Genomic DNA, 20860 nt, shown 5'->3' on the forward strand with positions numbered 1-20860 from the left:
TTGTTTTGTTTTGGCATGTGATGTTCTTCTTATTGTAGGTTGTAAATGGGCGGTGAAAAATACATATATGTATGCACCACATATATAAGTCGAATACCAGAGTTGACACTTTGTAACCAAATGTGAAGAAAAAGCGACGATGTAATATTTTTAGTAGAATTTCTTGGATGCCAGAGTAAGATTTCTGTCGCCAGTTGAATCGTTATTCTTCACCATTTATTTGTCGACAGTCCATTTGGTCGTTCTTTTCTATTGTTTCTCTCACCCCTTTTTTTCTGTTACATCTTTCTTCCTCTTCAGCTCATCCTGCGGGGTGAAATTTTCAGTCATCCAAAACAATAGACACTAAATAAATTCACAGAATTATTCGCGATATATTGCTAGATCCTTTTGTACCAACTATATTTTCCTTTTCAAAGCGCTTAACATATCGAGACACATCAATTACCATCAAGGAGTTAATAAATTGTCTTAAAGCTTTGCATGACTTTCTACTTTCATGTAAATGTCATTAAGCTCTTAATATGAAGAGCTCTAGAGACGAACTTTTATTTGTTTTGTGTGGGATATCTTCATCATTTGTTACAAATGGGTCAAAATTTAGTCTCAAAGGGCATTTTTTTAATGAATGAATATGAAACGCATATTGCAGTAAAGTTGCATAATGTCGAAATAAGTTTAACCGTTGCTCAGCATATTTCAACGCCGAAACTTTGAGATTTGATGGCATGTTTAATTGCAAGGTTATCCAATAGAACTGTGGGAGAATTTGCCAGAATCCTATACCAAAAAGAAAATATTTACTACACATTTCCTATTTATCTTTCCTTGACATGTTTATAATTCTGCCATGGATATTTGAAACCTCATTCCTGTTCTTTATCACGTTCCCTTCATCATTTCTCCGGGAAAACTAAAGAAGGAATATCATTAAGTATAAATCTAAAAAAAAATATTTTTTTTTCTAACGATATTATTTTTTTATGTTTATATATTAAAATTCTCAGAAAAAGACATTTTATGGCACCTATGAAAATTGTGGCCCTCTTATTTATCTTTTATCCCATTTTCTCACCTCATTCTTTTTCGCATCCTTTGAGTACATTGAGTGGTAAACTCCGCACATTTCTTTACCTTCATTTGCGTTGGTATCACATTGCAAAAAGTATACGAAATTGCGAAGTGGAAATGTGAACTTATTGTCGGTATCATCATCATTACGAAATGGTATGAGAGATGTTTTAATGAAATGTGAGATTGAAGTGCATTTTTCACCTGTAAAAGATGCTGGTATAAAACACCCATTGGCACACCTCCTCAACGCACATTTTTCTACCCATTCTACCTCATTATATAAGTATAAATTTATTTTTACCCTTTTACCCTGTGCTACACTTTCAAACACGCAAATTTGTGTCATTATTCATTTGATATGTAACTGAATAAATGCCATTAAATTTCCTTTCACAGTGTAGAATATTAAGTAGCAAATTATATTTATATACAATAGGTAAGTATGTTCTCACATATACATGTACCTACATACAGAAAAAGACAATACCTTTTTTAAGCTAGGCAAGGAAGTTCAGTACATTACATAGATATAGTATATCACTTTACTTAAACGTAAGTAATCGTAATTAGTAGTTTAGTAATTCAATTTTTTTTCAATTAAAAAAATTATTTAGAATATACTATATTAGGTCCATTTCCAACATTTTGTTCATGATAAAGCAATGTGAATGGATTATTGGGCAATAATATGGCACATAAAGTGAAATTTCCTTACATAACATCGCCTCATCTACAATGGTTGTCAGACAAATTCATACGCAATTGAATATGAAGATTATTCCAAGAAAGATGATGAGAATTTTCTTCTCCACTTACGAATAAATTTGCTTCTCATCAGACAATGGATCATACAGTCATTCTGAGGGGTAAAAGGGGGGGGGGGTGTAGAATAAAAATCTGTTCTCAAGTGTTACTCTAGTGTGACTGTACTCATTGAAAATTTCTCAAGTGTGCCAAAGGGGCCATAGATGAACGGGGAGAAAAGAATATAAATTCATCGACTTTTGCAAAGTCCTACACAGAGCTTTTTCTCACATTCACAATTTCCCCATACTACGCTACACCGTGAGATTCTATTCAGGGAAGAAAATGGGGGTTGGAGTGGAAATGGTGGGTGTATAGAAGAAATTGTATGGGATGAAATAAATTTTAGTTATGAATATTGCGAAATGTGTAAAAGGGAAAGGAGAGAGAAAAAAAAGATGGTACATGGAAGAAAATGGGTGTAAACACGGTGAAAATTCATACTAGCTCCCTAAAAATCTCATTTTCTGTCGCATAGTCATTTTACTGTGACACTTTATAGTGCGCCCAACGTTTGATATCGCGAAAAAGACGGTGAGTGTTTCCGTTTGTCGTACACAAATGCGCTCATCTTGCTTCCTTATCGAGCACCAAGGAGTTGGGTCTCTGTGCAATTGAAGGAAGGCAATGCATAATGGCAGGATGGGCAGGAAACAATAACCATGAGAATTTTTTTTATCGTTCCTCAAGTTCCATAAACCTCGTCCCCATCTCTCTGTGTCAAACAAGGAAGCTCATTTTCCCTCGAGAGCTACCCAAGCCATCAATTAATTGGAATGTTTCCTCCCTGAGTGAGTACTTAATGTGAGATACAAGTATAGGTATACAAATTGTGAATGTTTCTCTAAAGCTCTCTCATCTTTCAAGGAAAATCTTTCAAAATAGTTTTTTTTATTGCTGGAAATTGCACAAAAAATATTCTTTGATATTATTCTATGCAAAAAATTGTCCTAAAAATTTCTCAATTTTTTTTAAATTTGATTTTCTTATTAGTTAAAATTTGTTACATTTTTTATCAATTACATTAAGTTTGTTTAGTCTATAGAGGGCTTGAGTAAATCTTTGTAAAAAAAAAAACGGAGAGAAAATTTTGGTCATGGACTAGAGGGGGTGCGAAAAACTGTCGACAAAAGTGTGTGCGGAAAAAAGAAAAATGGTGAGAAAAATTCCTCTTCAGATACAAGATAAATGGCTACACTATTGATTGCCTTAAAAGCATCTCGAGCCTCAAACATCGCTCTTTATGTCTTCACATACGTTGCGTTTGGAGTGTTGCGAATGAAAATGATATGAACCATTAATATTGTAGTTTTCATCCCATTCAACTGATTGTGGTGAATCCACATATCTTCGGCGCTGTATATAAATGTAAAATATTCGCTATAACGTCTATAAAGGAGGAAAAGAGTTGATCCCTCAAGTGGTGATGGGGGTTAAGGGTTTGTTGTAGCAAGTATTAGAGTTTAGTTTGTTCTATCTTCTTATACACAATTCCTTTGTATACAAATTATTCAGACAGCGTGAGGGTGGTTGTGACGTATGGTGAGGGTTGAAAATAAAAATTTCATGGGGCTCAAACCATAGATTGGCACTTTGGTGTTTTTTTTTTATAGTAGAGGTATCCTATATAAAGGTAGGAATTCACGAAGCCTAGGAATGCTGAAAATGTGACACTTTTGAATGACATATTGAATAATTTATACGTGAAAATCCCATTTTCGTCTCATGGTACCATCCAGATAATAATGAAAATTGATATTTTACATATATGTATGTATGTATGTTTATGTAAAACTCTATCTGTCTCACTAAACTTTGCTTTCAAATTCCGTGATATAGAGTGAGATAGGATTAAGTACATATAAAGGTTTATGTGGGGCGAATTGATATGGAATATTCTTGTGTTGAAACTTTCCGTTTGTCTCTCACTTTGGGGGATAAATTTTAGAAAAGTATGGGGTAGTCCTCACGCCCCCCTTCTCCCTGAGTAACACCAAAAAAGCAGGTCACATAATCGATTTCCACGTTCATCCACTTGACTGCTTGAGAAAAGACAATGATTCACATTTGTGAACATTCTTCATTGATATTAAAAGTTCTTCTATCCATTTTCTCTGCTCTCCTGTAAGTTTATTGATTTATATCCATTTTCTATATTGCACGACTTCAATTGAGCGCATGAAAGAATAAAAGTAGTCGCATGGTGGTATATAGCACTTTTATCAGGTCAGACACCCCCCATTTTAAGTAGATTTATTTCATTAGCTTTTTGTTTTATTTTCCTCACCACCGTTTTTTTTTGGAAATATATTTTATTTTGAGCTGAAAATAAAAATTGCATTTGTGTAAAAAAAAAACATCAAACAACACATTCCTTTCAGATAAAATCACCACTATTTTGTGCAATAGATCATGAAAAAGAAATTGTCGCGACAGTGACACTATCTCGCCTTTCACTTGTCATTGCTGGCGACATTAAGTTTATTCGGCCAATGGAGGCGCCCGGCTTATACCCCAAAAATGTGCTCATTTTTGTGGATGCTGCTCGACCAATATGTTAGTCATAAAAAAATAAATTGGCGTTTTTTTGCCCATCCCTTTCCCATTCATCAGAGTTGTAATACACACACACAGGATTTTCTCTCAAATAATTTTCCTTGCCCGTTTGTATGGAGGATAATTTAGCTTTGGCAAAGGGGAAATTTATTTGTTGTATTTCTCGCGTCATTGTACATGAGTGTCTATAGATTTCGCCCTCTCACAGTGCGTATACAGAGCAGAGTGAATTATTGGAATTTGAGCGATTATATTCCATACTCCACCCCACCATGCTAGGTCTTGATTTTGAGATTTTTCATGAAAAGTGGTTCCGAAAGTGCTGACTCTGTGATTTTCTAACTTTATACAGTTTCAGCGTTATTTTTGCATGTAGCTTTTCCTTTCTATTTCTCTCCTTTTCTTTCCTTTTCTCTACTTTTAGCGGAATTCCATTCGTTCAAATAATTTATGTACGTACCTACATATGTATGTACCTATATTATGACTTGATAAAAAAATATTGGGAAACCTAACTAGTATTTTTTGCTAACATTGTAATTTTTCTTTATTTACTTGGAACACGTAAACAGGCTGATTGTACTTGATTTTTAGATATCAATTTTGCCCTTTCATTCAATAAGTAAGACTTGAATTAATTTAGAATTAATAATTTGTCCTATCTGCTGTGAATAAAGATTCTCGATATTTTAGAAGTTAGGTGAATCATTTCAATATGTATTGTTTTTACATGATAGGGGAGACCGGGGTAAAAATAGTCATTTTCGAATTTTCAAATGCCAATTTCTCCGAAGTTATTAATCGGAAAAATCGGAAAAAATTCTGGTGGAAAGCCCTACCAACCTATAATTTTTGACAGTAATTTGGAGGTTATGTGATCAGTACTTTGGGAGTTAAAAAAGAAAATAAATTTTTGGCCCATTTCCCAAACTTTTGCGTATTGAGAAAAACGAGTTTTCCGAAGTTTTCCTTCAGCAATTTTCCAATCTGATAATTTTTCTCACTACCTGGGTTAGTGCAGAAAACGTTGCCAAGGTGTATTTTTCATTAACTTTTAATGATTTTTCTCTACAATTTTTTGAATCAAAACATACCCCTTGGGGTAGATCTAGTCATCCCATGTAAATCATATGGGAGATCGAAATTTTTGGCATATTTTCTATTCATTTGTTGCAAAATGGCGTGTTTGAGAAAATAGCAAAATTCTCTGGTTTAGTGCGTATAAAAGTGAAATTCCTTGTCGCGGATCAAAAGGTGAGAAGTTTAGTTATCAACTACTATCAATCTCTCAGGTGGAAAATCATTGGAAATGCCGGAAAATTCGACCGACTTTATTTAGCCAACTGGTGACTATATTTACCCGCCGCGTTTAAAAAAAGTCAGAAGCGGAAGGGTTTAGGAAAAGCTCAAAAACTCATATTTCCCGTGTAGATAGAGAAAAGTGGTCTGAGACAAAGTTGTAGGCCAGGAAATTTCCTATAAGAATGACCTATCGAGGAAATTTTCTTGCCCTTGGGGAATCCTGCAGGTAAGGATTTACGCAAATTGACTATTTTTACCCCGGTCTCCCCTAAATATGAGATTATCCTTAAAAAAAAAACGTTCAATCGTCATAAATAAATACATACATATACATATGTATAATCTTTTTGCATATAGTTATTACAAAATACTTTTTAGTCCATCTGTACAGGCCATAAAATAATTTTATCTACCGCTTATTAATTTAAAATAAACACAATTGTTAATTTACGAATGGAAAATTTGCAAATTTATCACAACTAATTGATTGAAGTGATTATGCTGGGGCATACTTATGAACAATGCTGGTAGCATATTTTTAATTTAAAACCTACATTATTTAATTAGGTAATATCATCACATAGGGGCACATTGGAAATAAATGAGAACAAAAAGGATTAAGAGATTTTCATTATTCCAGTCATATGAGTCTACATGACAATTTGCAGATCATTGAACAGGATATAGTATCTACTACCTACAGAATTTATTTTTAAAATGTATACTAGAATTTTTTTTTAATTTCTAAACGATAAATTGTTCCTTTCAGAGAACATTCAGTATTATGTTGTGTAGCATCAAAATATTTTATAATCAACAGATTGGGTTAAAACATAATATGAATACGAACTAATGTTAGTAATATATTACACCATATACTTAATGTGTTAAGTATTGAGTCTCTATGGTCTATGAAATTGTATATATCGTTTTATTGTTGATTTTGAAAATGTATATACCTATTTACACTGAATTCGTGAAAACCGTCCCATTACATACATCGGTTATATATATTTTATTGATTCAGGTCACATAGGGCAACTTTAACGGTGTTAAATCACATTGTTGCAGTTTGCTAGTAATCTACTACGGCTCGACATAGCCTGTAAATACCCAGCGTCCATTTAACCATAATGAAGTGCCTTTTAGCACTTTCAAAAGTGGTTGAAAAAGAAACCTATGTGGCCAAAAAAAAAGACCGGGGTCATTCATAAGTGGGTATGCAGTGTGAGGAGAACACGATAAGAGAGCTTAAATCTCACACTTACATGAGATTACATTTCAAGAGGAGAAAATTACACACTGCTTTTCATCTGCGCCATATAGAAGCTTTTACTGGAAAATCCACCACAGTGCGGTATTTGCTCTTTCTCTTCACATACACCCCCTTCTACAAACCGTAAAACTCCTGTCATCCTCCAGAGGGGGGTGGAGTAAAATTTATTCATTGGTCTTTTCTATTTGTTTCCATGAGATTTCTTTCTCATGTAAACACCAAATCCTCCCACGGCACATCTTTGATTCACTTTTTCTGCTGAATATAAACCCCTTTTTGTGCCCCCACACTACTATATACATCATGGGGGAAATGCTTCAAGAATGGGCGTTTTGCGCTCCCTTCACACTTAATGGGCCTCAAGTTTTCTCATCCAACCACCTCCCTCCCCCCTCCCCAGTGTGGTAAAGGAGTTGGAAATATTTATACTAGACACAAGTTTGTGATACGATTCCAAGTTACACGGGATAATGTATGAGTTTCCTTTAATTGCTTTATGTTATCACGATGTAATGGCAATGTGCGAAAGGGTATTGTAGACTAAAGAGGGTATATAATGTGCCCAGAAAAAGTCGCTTGCGTGCTTTTGTTTGTAATTCATTTCCGGTTGATGTGAAATCAATTAAATGTATATTTATCAAGTCTCATTTTAATTTGTATTATACGCTAATTACAGACTAATTTACAAATGTTTTTTTTTAATTCATTTTATTGAAGATTTTTTCTTACATTATTTCATTTGATTTTGTTTCTTGCCTTTTAAACAAAATGATTTAAAAAAATATATTTTTTCCATTATATGAGTATTTTAATCTTTTTATGTGAAAAGTATATATTTTAATTTTTACACAATTATGTATGCTAAAAATAAAATTTTCGAGAATGAAATTCTGTGGCTGGAATATTTAACTTTCCATCCCGATCCACAGCAGGAGGGATGTGGTTGTAAAGGGGGGAGGGGGGGGCGAACGGAAAGTTGGCGAATTTGGAAACAACCGCGCAAGAGCTTTGGAAAAACACACAAACTTGAAAGGGAAGCGAAAATCAATTGTAAATAATTAATTCGGACCATAATACAAAAATAACTTTTAGAGTATTTTATCTCTTCATCATGGTGGATATATTCTTACATAGGGTTACAGAGAATCCACCTATGAAGTTAATTTAAAATAAATATGAGACATAGAGCGTATATATATTTTATTTTTGTTCGCAAGTGTAAGTACCTACTTGTATAAAGTCGACGGAACTTGTTTACAGAAGAATTAATTGGCGAATTCTTGGCAAGAATCTTGTTAGTTATCAAATTGGATAACGCAATTTTAGAGTAGATAATTCTGTGCCTCTCTATTAAATAAGGTTCATCTTGAAATTTTAATTGGATAGCTTTTTTTAGTCTACCAATTTTGCATGGAAATAACCAAAGTTTATATCAATCATCATTATCTTAAGTAGGTGTAAAACTTACCTAACTATTTTTGATGAAATATCTATTTAATTGACTTTTTTTTATTCAATATTTATATTTATATTCTAATAAATAGATTGAAATTAAATTAAAATAAATAAAGAGGCAAAATGATATCTTTTTTTAAATTCTAATTTTGCGCAACAGAATTAAATTGTAAATTTGTCCATTCATTGTAATTGTATTTAAAAAAAATCCCCTATCACAGCAATTAGGGAGCTTTTACCCTCTACCAAAATACCTCTAATTGGATGATAGACAAGTTGAAAGGTCACTGTTTAATTCATGGTGTGCTCTTGCGCAAACCATTCGCGAATACTTAAGGGTTGAGTTTGGCAAGGTGGACCGGGTGAATAATAAATTAACAATATTATTCTCCAAACGTTGAAAATTTATATGTTAATACAGATGGGATACCCAGGATACCTTTGTTATATGATATTAAATCTATTGACATTTCTGTAGTGCTACATAACTAAATGAATTTAGTGGATTCATTCACCTCTTTCTATGTTCATTGATGGTATTTACTAGTATAGTGAGCGTTCAGTTCATTGAAGAAGTTTCCTTGAAAATGAAATAGATTAAAACGGACGTCTCCAAATGCATCCATTGCATTTGAGTGCAGACCTGTCATGTATAGACGAAAACTCATGAAAATATTACAATATATCGATTTCTTTCAAATACCACACAACAATCGATAATACACCTTTACAAGTTAAACTTAATGCCTATGTACAACATAAATGTTGCATTGCTTTTTATATACTAATCTATACGAAAGCTTCACAGTAGACAAGGAAAATCGCGTCAGTCATAATGTGTAATATATGGTAAGAGAGAAGCAAGAGGCGTCGAATTGTCTGAACTATCTTTTGCAAGAGTGGCTAACACTGTCTGAAAAATTCATATTACACACTTTAACTTTTGTTCACCCTCCACTATATATACACGATGGTATACCGAGGGTATCACCACAAATACCCTGTGCGATGAATGAAATCAAAAGAAAATTGCTGAAACGACAGAGAATGGTATAATACAAATAGATGGTATATGTTTGAATTACTTTGGACATCAGTTTACGTTTTGGCATTGTAATTTAACATTTAGGAATAATATCCATATAATTTTTTACGTCATTTATCGAGTACTGACTGACTAATTAATTTAGACCCATGGAACGTACGTTTAATATATTATTTTTATTTAAAGTTTTACATAGTTGAGGAATTATGATTATTTTCTAATTAAATTTTGTTGTGATGAATATTGCTGTTTTCTCAGATTTTATTTTTTTTCTAATATGTAAATACAATTTTTCATACATAGAAAATATTCTAGAGGTATTTTTTTCTTATGCTATATATAGCTCGCAGCTGGGTTTAGATTGCTGAAAGAATGAATAAGAAAAAAATGTGTGAAGGAAAATATCTTGTGTGAAATGGTGTGATTATTTTTTAGTCTAGACATTTGTACTGATTTAGTGATATAGCAAAGGAGAAGTATCGCATGTAGTAACAATAAATAAGAATAAATAAAGAGAAACATGGAACTTTTGGCAATCATTACTAGATTTTCAGACTGACTGGCGACGCTTTTATCGAACGATGGTTCATAGTCAAAGATGGAACGCCATTATGAAAATGATATCTCCATACCATTCTTCGTCTATATCCTCTGGACCACAACTTGAGTTCCTCTCGCGTTCTTCATGACTTACAATTGTGCTACATATACAGCATAAACTTACATCCGCATACAATATATTATTACATAAAACATCGCAAGATATATGGGAAAATATACTTTTGAAATGGGTAAGAGCGGAGGCAAGGGGAATGTGACTCCCATCAAGCAGTGTGGATATATCGAGAGAAAGAGAGGGAGAGAAAAAAACTGTGTGGTATTTTACATAATTTCATCATCAATTTTATTGTAATAATGTATAAAAGACCCATCAATGACTATCTCACATGTCTACCAGCAAATCGTATTCTTCCACTGTGTGTAAGAAATTTATAGCAATAATAATGAAGTATCTGTGATGTCGATGGTGAATAGGATTTTTTTTATTGGGTTGAGGTAAACAGAAGCCGATGAAATTCAATATAAAGGCCAGATATTCAAAATGACTTACGTATAATTTTGTCTTTTTCGTGATTCACGGCATCATCTCATTTTTCTTGCATCACTTAACACTCTCAAAGAAATCAAGATTGTCTTCGCCCCAGCAACGAATCTTAATGCAAGGTAATTTTTGAAGGTTGAATGAATTTGGTGCTTGCTCTAACTAGTGTGATTATACGAACTATATAATTCAAACTTTAGTAAATTTACATAGTTAGACGTTAAATTATAATCTTCAGTTGGATTAGAAATTTTCACAGTTTTATTTGGTTTAATTTTTTCTTATACATATTCGATTCGTACTACAAGGAGATGATGATTACATAGTTACACGAGACAGAAAATAAAATAATTATGATGGAAAATATTGTCGGCGTGAAGAGGGAAAACTTCAGAATCATTTGCTAAGAGCATTTGTCATAATAATGTACATATATACATAATATGTGTATTGTATATACAACGATCAATCAATTCACAAAATACCATTCGACCTCTCGATACATACATACTTACACCGTCTCGCGTTCAGCATCGATTACCATAAAATTCAAATCATCAGCATAAAACGGCAATATCGCATAGTTTCTCTGGATACATACGCAGTGTTTTTTCGGTAGGCAGAGAAAAGATTGTTATGGAAAAAGAAACTAAGAATCATAAATCAAAGAATGAATGCATATTTCTTGCCTGTCGGACATTATATTGCCTGACACGCTTATTACAGAAAAAAAAATTAGAATAATAATAAATTTTGGCCCACCAAATATAATAAGCGTCTTTCTGCGAAAATATGCACTCAAAGGTGCCGTGGACGTGCATTTTGATCAAGTTAAAATAGCACCAAAATCACCAGATTATGTAGATCACTATATTTAGACTTTTTTTCTGACTTCGTCTAACACCATACATACATCTTTGGCGACAGAGAATGATGAAGTGATAGAAAATTAGTCAATTTATCATCTATGTTGTACCCTATAAATATGAAGCAACTTGCTCATGCGAAGTATTTTGCTCTTGTCTAATTCATTAGCGTATAACTAATTTTTACTTCCCATCGAAAATAAATCCCTCTAATCTATCTGTCCGTGAACAAAAATGTACCATTTATAGAAAGCTGCAATGTGAAGATGATCCTTATTTGAAAGTACGTGTCCTCGAGACTTTAATGAATATGACGAATGATGTTAATTAACGTATATTTTTTTTGCCACGAACTATGTCCCCATCACCCACTTCAATCAACGGCTATGTGAGCTCTTAGCCTCTATACAAAGCACCTCTTGTATTAATGATTTTATCGGATATAATATTGAATAAAATGAATGGCTTTTACTAATTTCGCAGTCTTCTCTTTCTGCTATATACTGCATACATACATATGTTTATTGTACCTACATATAACTATCTTAAGAATGAGAAGAGGTTGATTGGTTCTATGATGTTTTAAGATTTTGATCACACGTCAATTTAATTAATGTGCGCATCGAAAAAGCTTGCTTCTTGTGAAACTGAAGATGATTTTTATGTGCGGAAATACCTGCTTTAGAAAACCAAAACCACATCTTGTATAATAGGTATATAATCAAAATCTACGGTTTCACTTATTTGAATATAAAAATTTTGAGAAAAAAAATGTTAGGATTTTTGGGCAATTTAAATTAATTAAAATGAAATTTCCTTTTGGAATTTTCACATTTGAGAAAATTCAAAAATCTTGCCTCTTTTTTCCCGGATAAATCTACAAAAAGGGTTGTTTTTTCTTTGTTAAAATAACTCACATTCCTGTGGAAGCTCATCGTGAGTGTGACAGCCGCAAATTCCCGTGGCAGACGCATGGATTTTCCAGGAGAGGGTACACACTACCAATCCGTTACGGAGTTGCTCAGACAAACCGACAACCCCCACTCGGAAGCTCTCAAAGCACACCCCTCCATAATATACTCTCGTGCATGTGCTTTTTCTCTCTGTAATGTTGGCACTTTTCATTCTGCTACAGGCAAAAGTTTGTGGTGAGAGCCACGAGAGAGATACTATGAGTGGCAACACTGTGATTTCTGGCCTCTCTATGTTGCCTCGCGAACTTTTCGCCTTCATTCTCCTTTAGGACGTCCGACGGTTTGGTTGCAAATTCTCCCATAAACTTCTCCATATATAGTTCACGTGTGTGTGTTTTTTTCTCTTGAAAAAAAAAATGAATTAATTTCATTCAAAGTTCTCTCAATGGATGAATAATAAAATACCCAAATACATTGCGTTCAAATGATTAAAATTGAGTGATTCACAAGCTGGAAAAACACGAGTGTGTGTGATTTATTCTTGGGGGTAAATGAGGGATAAATTGTGTATAGTGGTGCATTGACGTGCAAGTTGGACTATTATGTGGGAAATTTCTCATTACTAATTGGATTTCCAATATAGCAAGTCTGATTATAACCAATTGGCACATACTTACCATTCATGTGTAAATGTGTCTGTTTAATCCATAAACCGGATGAAATTTAATTCGAATCCTATGCAATATATATAGCTAGGAATTATTGATTCTAAATGGTTCGTGGTCTTACAAAAAAAAAATAAAACATTTCGCCACAGTTTACATATTCACGAAATAATTTAAAAGTTGCATGAAAATTCATATTAGGAAGTGAAAATTTTTATGCACGTCTTGTGAAAGTTTTTCTTTCGTTGAAAACATCGTAATGAGGCAAAATTCATAGACAAATAAAAAGTCAGCAAGAAGTTTTCATTTTCTGGATTAATTAGCGCTCACATGGAAATTTTTCACTTAATGTGAGTATTGCGATTATCATCCATTAGCACCTACAATTATATATACATACATACATATGTATTTGTGTGCTATATGTATCTTTCGAATTAAACAACCAAAAAACTAATTATAAGTCGGATGTAAATGCAAAATCAAACGAGTTCTAAAGACGTGTGATGTGTCCCATGAATGAATAATGTTTCGTGTTTAGTATGGTGTTGTGTTTTTTTTTTTTAATTTTTTGACAAAACCTGGAAAATTAATGGCTCGAAATTTCATCAAATACGTGAAATACTGAAAAGAACTATCATATATAAGCAACTTAGTCAAAACTATTAATTTCTAGGACTTTTTCTTATTATCATTTGATGTGAATTTCTTCATTTTTTTTATTTATGATTAACGTTTGAATCCTTCTAAAATTAATTTCCTCCACAATTTTATTCAAATCCCTCTTGTTTTCAAGAGTTATCTCACAAATACCTAATATTATAACTTATAGGGAACTAAAATATGTTACTAAATTTAATGTGATGTAAATCAATGGAAAATGTTTTCAAAATTTATTCGCAAACTCCTTCTTGTATGTTGCTGTTCATTAATTTTGAACTCCTGGATGTATTTTATTCTCCACATACCCGTTGATAGTGCGTCTTTTTGGACTCTCCTCATTTGTATCCAGACGCTGAAGCTACCCCTATATATGGAGAAAATTCAAATTTAATTAAATCTTGCTGTGTGAATTTAGTGCAAAGTTCAAACAGTCTAAACTGCTCGTATTTATCTATGTTAACACCTTCTTTGGGCACACCACCGACCATCGCTTTCAAGCTATTTTAGAATATATCATTCTACCCACACTGAAAATCTTCTTCTCGCCCTCACAGCATATTTTCTCTTGAACTTAGGGTTAAAGTTCCCATTGCGATGAAGAATTTATCTTTCGATCTGAATGAATAAGTGACAATTTGTATTAATGTTTAATCAGAAAAAGGATTTCAAGACAATTGTTTTTGCGTCCCCAATAGTTGTTGGTTTGTGTTTGATATACTATATAGGAGAGGAGGGGATATTGGGAGGAGCTGAAGACTGTATGAATTTCCAACAAACGGCCTTTTGGTATATATGGCTATAAAATGCAAATAACCAAAATTGATCAGAAACTCGCGCGAATGGTTCAAACGTATAAACTCATATAACACACAGAAAAGCCACAAACACCTGTTTTGCCAGATTCCACGCATTTTGCGCGACTGCCGAAGATGAGCACAATTTAGTGGTTAACCAGTTTCAAATTTTATAAACGTAAAAAAATACAATTTCACACATAAAATATGGTAATATCATCAGCATTTGGAGCAGTGATCATGTAAAACTGATTGCAGTGACATATTTGATAAAAAATACGCTATTTCGTCGTTTTAGTTAAATTGCTTTCTTAGCATTAAAAACACAAATTTATACGTTATTTCGAAAAAAAGAAGCACGAGCCTTCACACATGTTGCCCCTATGTAGTATCCAAATTTTTTTTCTAATAGTGAACACATTATACACAATATTTATATCAAGTTTTGGACATAGAACAATGTAAAAGCAAATTGGGAAAAGTTTGAGATTCGTGAGTGAAGTTTGTTGGTAAAGTGGTCACAATCTACCGCCTCTTCGTAGTCAGATCATACTTTATGTCCTTTATGTTTTTGGAACTTTTACTATAGCGTGTATACGATGTTCCACTACCTTTTTTTAACCACCTCAATTCCCTTACAATATGTAAGGATTAAAAGGAAAAAAAATCAAACAAAAAGATAGAAATTTGCAGTTTTTAGGCCGGATTTTTTTTTATTACTTGCTAAATTGAAATTATATTGAATTGAAAAAATATCATCATTGGTATAACGAATGAAGTGGTAAAGATGCGAGAAAAAAACTAACGACTAACTTGGGGGTCGATTGTAAAAGTAGCCCTTCGAAAATCGTCTCTCGAACCGAAAGTATATCCTTTGATATATTGAAAATGTGTCTCTTTCACGTTGTTCACGTTTTATTTTAGCTCTCTTAACTCAATGTACCAGATCCACCCACAAATTGCACTATTTGCCCATGTGTAGAAGCCTGGAGCAACACAGGTTTCATTCCAATAAAATTGATCTTCAATGTATTTTATGCCACGGACACAAGGACCCCGAGAATTGGCCAATGAATCTCTAAATGCCATTCCGGCCGTCCTTCCTCAATCTGTTCTCTGCTCCCACGTTTGCCTGCACCGTCTCTACTTTTTTTTTGTCCATCGACCACATGGCCCCAAAAGAGGGTTGATTTATACCCAAAAAATGGTGTGTGGTCATTCTCTAAAGCGTATGTTGAATTAAGGAGAGGGTTACAAAGTCACACATCCTCGATTTTCATTTTTAATTGAAAATTTTGCCCATGCAGTGAAAAAGGATTTTGTAGGGAATTGGACTCTTTATACTTTCAAAATTGAAAATTGGTGGTACCTACATACATATAATTTGAATTTTCTATTGTGAATCCATTGCGGTATAGAGTCAGAAAAGGAGATTATGCACCAATTTGATTGTATTTCGTCTATATACCCATTTAAAATTCATAGCGGAGAAAATCGGATCAATTTACTATGCCAAAAGTCAGTCAGTCTCAAATATTGGGGATAGAAAATTCAATTGTGCACCCAATTCCAAACTAATGGGGGGATGGAATGAAATCCTGATATGGGGATTTTCTCAATGTGTGTGTGTGTACATAATCAAAGGGTGAGTGTGTGTTTTGATGGAAGTTGATTACTTGTGATCTCGAAGAGTATTAACTTGGAATGGTAATTAGGGACAAGCTTTACCGAAGCTTACCGGATTCTCCACAATTTAAATCCATCAACTCAAGTAATTTTAAACTTTCAATCAATTTGATTTTTGGGTTAATTTGTTGAAAATTTTCCTTGGGAAAAGGGATACGAGTAGGGCAGGTTTATTGTCGAATCCGGAACTTTTCAATTAATTCAATATTTTCAATCATGTTATCGCATTTACAGGACTTGGTTTTATTCTTGAAGTACATTAAGTACAGTGTCAGTCAGAACCGGGGTCAGAACACCCTGACATTTTCATAATCATTAAATCTTTCAACGGGGAATTCAATCGTGTATAAGGTGGTGCAGATTAAGTATATACTCGTGTTATATCTCACAATTTGGCCTCTGTAACCCTCAAAGTTGGATCCAAAGAGGTAAAATTGATGGATGATGATGTGGCATAACTCTGTGTGCTGAAAGATTCCTGAAACACACCTTTTCACTCTTCCGTTTAATCTTGGCAGCGAAACTGCATGGCGAGATTGTAGTTTTGAAATTGCGAAAAAATCCTTCTTTTCATTACAATTTATCACAATTATATGTGGATTAATATGCTATAACGTTTAGGCTGTGATGTTTAAACGTCGATCTTTCACGATAAGTTATTATTTTTTTGCCATCCTTGGAAATTTTACGTCAAAACTAGTAATTTCTCAATCACGTGTCAGACATTGTAAACACATTAATTCAGAGATGGATGCACAATTCAATGAATTCACGCACAAATAATACGCTACGCAATCAATTAATTGAGATAGATCCAGAAAAGGGTTATTTATGGTAAAAAAAAATGAGGTTTTACTTTTTTTTTTTTAATAAGTATGGTACTATAAGGTAAAATTGCAAGATAATTAAATTTGTATGCTCCTTTATAAATTATCTTTATAAAATCTTAATACTCGTACATTTTATTTTTTTATTCTTATAAACCCCTTTGCTTTATTCAATAAAGATCATGATGGTTTTAATCATCACATCAAGTCTCGGGTATTGCTTTATTTTTTTTCTTCCATTTAATCTGTCTGGGCATAGGTCTGTTTGATATGGGTGGGTGTGTACTGTGTATAGACTATGTGTATGAGAGAATTTCACAGTGAGGGAAGCCACCACGAGAGAGATTCCACGTGAGATTATTAAATTGCAAAATTCATTCATATTAAATCAACTGCCCACCTTGAATCACTATAGAGGGAGTTTCTGAATCATAAGAGATACTTTCATGACTCTTCCTACCTCGCTCTATCTCTCTTCTACCTTTCTTCATTATTCACAACTTAATTTACCTAAAATGATATATTGTCAAATTAATAAATTATGTACTTAGATGGTGTGCACCAGGTGAAAGCCTAAACTTATCCTGTTGGGTGATATAAACGGGCTGAACATAATTTTGGTTTTGAGGGCAAAAAGTCACATCTTAGATCACGTTGTTGATCCCGAAAGAACACTTAACGTCTGTCGTCATGACCCTTCCTCTGACATACTACATATAGCATATTATATATTATTATTTTATAGTGTTTGTTGAGATTTTCACCACAATGGCCCAACGTTCTTATACATTGATTTTCACCCTGCACTGCTATGGTAAATATGGTTTATTACCAAAATAAACCACAAGAATTTTTGGCTACTAAGGAAATGGCAATACAATGCTGTGTGTACGTTACTTAGGCAGTCTTACCTTGTAATATAACATTGATTTTACCATGTGAGGTCAAAGGGTTGTAATTTGGTCATTTTCATGGGAGTTATTGTAGCAAGTGTTTTAAGTAAAATCGTATAAAATTAAAATGGATTTTTGTTGAATTTTAGTAAATTTAAAATCAAACTGAATTTTACTTTCTCAAAATAAAAAAATGGTTAAGGTCTGTAATCTGTACGTGTGTGTGCTATAGAGTTGCAACAAACTAAAATTTACAAATCAAATTTATCGCTAATTAAGTTTTGACATTTTATGTGAATTACATTATATTATATTTTATGGATTTGACTGAATTAATTAACACTATTCAACGTACATATATAAATATAATCAAATCTCATTAACAACTTTGAAATCTTCCATGCTGTTGGAACTTTCCGAAAGTGCTGATGGTGCTGATACTGAATAGAAAAATTATCATTCTATTCTCTTGTATTCTTCTATCCACAATTGACGTACAGCAGGAGTTTCAATTGCCAAATTCAAAAAATCTTACAGTACATTATGATTTATATAGATATACTTATGTTCGTATGTACATATTGATTCATTCGCAAAAATGTTTATGCTTCTCTCAAATAAAAATGTTTTAATACATATTTAATCATTCAGTCGTAAAAATGCACAATCTTCTGTGGTTGTTATCCCAATAAACCCATATGGTTAAAGAAAAATCTCCTTGCCTTTTGAAGATGTATCATATAAAAAGAAAAAAACACAATTTACATATATCAGAAAAGGGAAAGAAAAGAAAGATTTGAAATTCAATAAGTAGCATCCTTTGCAGTCGGTGTGATGGTAAATTAAATAGACTAACTTTATCGTTTGGAGGATCTTCCCCGAAGCACACACCTTTCTCTCATAAGAGCGAATGAAATGAAGCAATGGATGCTACAGAAGGAGGGAACTTTGGCAGAATTGTTACGATAAAAATGCAATCAAGAAAATTTTACGACAGCCCAAAGAGGTCTTTTAGAGGTGTATATAGTGTATATTTTTTTTGGGGAGGTATTATATGTGAGAGAAAACTCCTTCTAGGAAGTTATTATGATCAACATTCATGTATTACATGTTTTATTCATTAAACAGCGGAAAATTCACAATTGCTCATTTTCTTAAATTAAATATGGCCACCAGGCAATTTTTTGTGTGCTAGCAAGAACAAAATGAAATACAGTGCCTAACAAAAAACAGCAAAACAATGTAATAACCATGTGATATAAATATATACCATCTCCTTAAGATTTAAAAGAAAAAATTATTTTAATTTAATTTTACCTCAACTTTCAACATTAGGTATAAATATTTTTTTCGTTTCACCTTCTCCCACTAGTAAGATGTGATTAATATATATTATATCACAGAAAAATTCTGTACGAAACTAATGAAAACCCATGGCTTCACTTTTAGCATTTCACTAAAAGTCTCCATTACTTTTTACTTATGTAATGTATACACATAAATGGCATTTATCAATGGAGCCTAAATATTCAATATCACAACATATCATAATAAATAACAGTAAATTGAGTCGAGAGTGATAATAAATATTTATTTGCAATATATATAGGTATCATCTGATATAGTATTGGAATAAATAATATGGACATGAAACATATTTCCTCTTGTAGAATTCTATTATAAATTCTAAATAAATGAATATTTAATATCTAGAAATTCGCAAATAAATCAAATTGAAATCATTTTGAACTTGTAATTTAAGGTAAAATATAATTTATGTAGTTAATACAATATAGAGAATTTTTCTAAATTTATTTATAAATAGCATTATGCTACATAATGTGTGCTAAATTTGATATGACATCAAAATAAATAGTAGTAACATACAGAATTTAATTTAATTTTTGCAAAAATTACATGCATATTATATTGAATGCAACTTTTTTCTTTATTGGCTTTTATTACATATATATATTTCTATTTCGTCCTATATATTGTAGGCAGTACTCGTTTATTGATCAGGCAAAATCTCTTACCCACCTCTTAAGTCAATTCTATTGTTTAAGAAATTGCTAAAGCACAATGAAAAGGCTTCAAAATACAAAAGAAGCTCATCTCTTATCTCCAGCAATGCTTGGCAGCTAAATAAATTGCATGAATCAGCTTCAAATACAATATCATGTGATTTTCACACTTTATTCAACAAAATTATATACTTTTCAGTGTTCTAAATTGATCCATATTTCATCCATGTATACAATTTAAATTCATTGAGCATCTTCTATTTTATATTTAGCCACATTCAGTATTGTTAGAAATCTTTTAAATTCCTACAAAATTTTCTGTTTAAATATTATTTTGAACAAATTAGAAATAGAATGGTATGGAAGTTAAATTAGAACAAAGAGATCTGCATATGTATTTAATTTCGTTAAAGAAATAGCAGGGAAGAGATTTCTTATCACACCTTTTATGACTTTATACAAAACTCTCTAAACTATGTACCTACACTACATATAGTTCTGAATACTGGAAACGTCCAATTTAATTGGAAGTGAAATGGAGAGATTAGTTTCGTATTCATTGTATTGATTTTGCATAGTATAGTGGAAATCTCTCTGGTGGTTTTTGTCCGAAAATTTCCAATGTAATGTAAAGTCCCTATGGAAATATATTCTGAGAAAGTATTTGCATATGTGCATTCGAAAGTACGTAAATATCGAGGGTTGGAAAATACACTATACTAAGTCGAGTTAGTATAGTATATTTTTAACGCATTTTTCGATAGCTTTTGATGTGCTTCATCTTCCCTCAAAAGGACAAATTCGAATATTTGTTCCCTACAAAGTTACAGCGAAAACTGTAAAAATTTTTACATAAGAAGTAATGTAAGTCTCAAACTTCAAATCGCTCTCCTGAAAATCAACAAAAATGAGTT

At 32.5% G+C, this 20860-nt stretch overlaps 2 protein-coding genes across 9 annotated transcripts in view; both read left to right on the forward strand.

Moving 5' to 3' along the window:
• LOC129791160 (ethanolaminephosphotransferase 1) overlaps window positions 1–20860 on the forward strand; it is a 245240-nt gene that overhangs the window by 183544 nt on the left and 40836 nt on the right. The gene's annotated exons all lie outside the window — the stretch shown is intronic.
• The window catches only part of LOC129791155 (protein madd-4), an 85283-nt gene that overhangs the window by 28452 nt on the left and 35971 nt on the right, over window positions 1–20860 (forward strand). The window contains exon 1 of one of the 8 annotated variants that reach the window (XM_055829167.1): window positions 12712–13409. The exons of the other annotated variants lie outside the window; for them this stretch is intronic. The gene's annotated coding sequence lies outside the window, so the exon portion shown is untranslated. Of the gene's footprint in view, window positions 1–12711; window positions 13410–20860 lie in introns of those variants that run through there. 8 annotated transcript variants of the gene reach the window in all.

The sequence above is a fragment of the Lutzomyia longipalpis genome, chromosome 2 (assembly GCF_024334085.1).
Source record: "Lutzomyia longipalpis isolate SR_M1_2022 chromosome 2, ASM2433408v1".
NCBI classification, from domain to species: domain Eukaryota; kingdom Metazoa; phylum Arthropoda; class Insecta; order Diptera; family Psychodidae; genus Lutzomyia; species Lutzomyia longipalpis.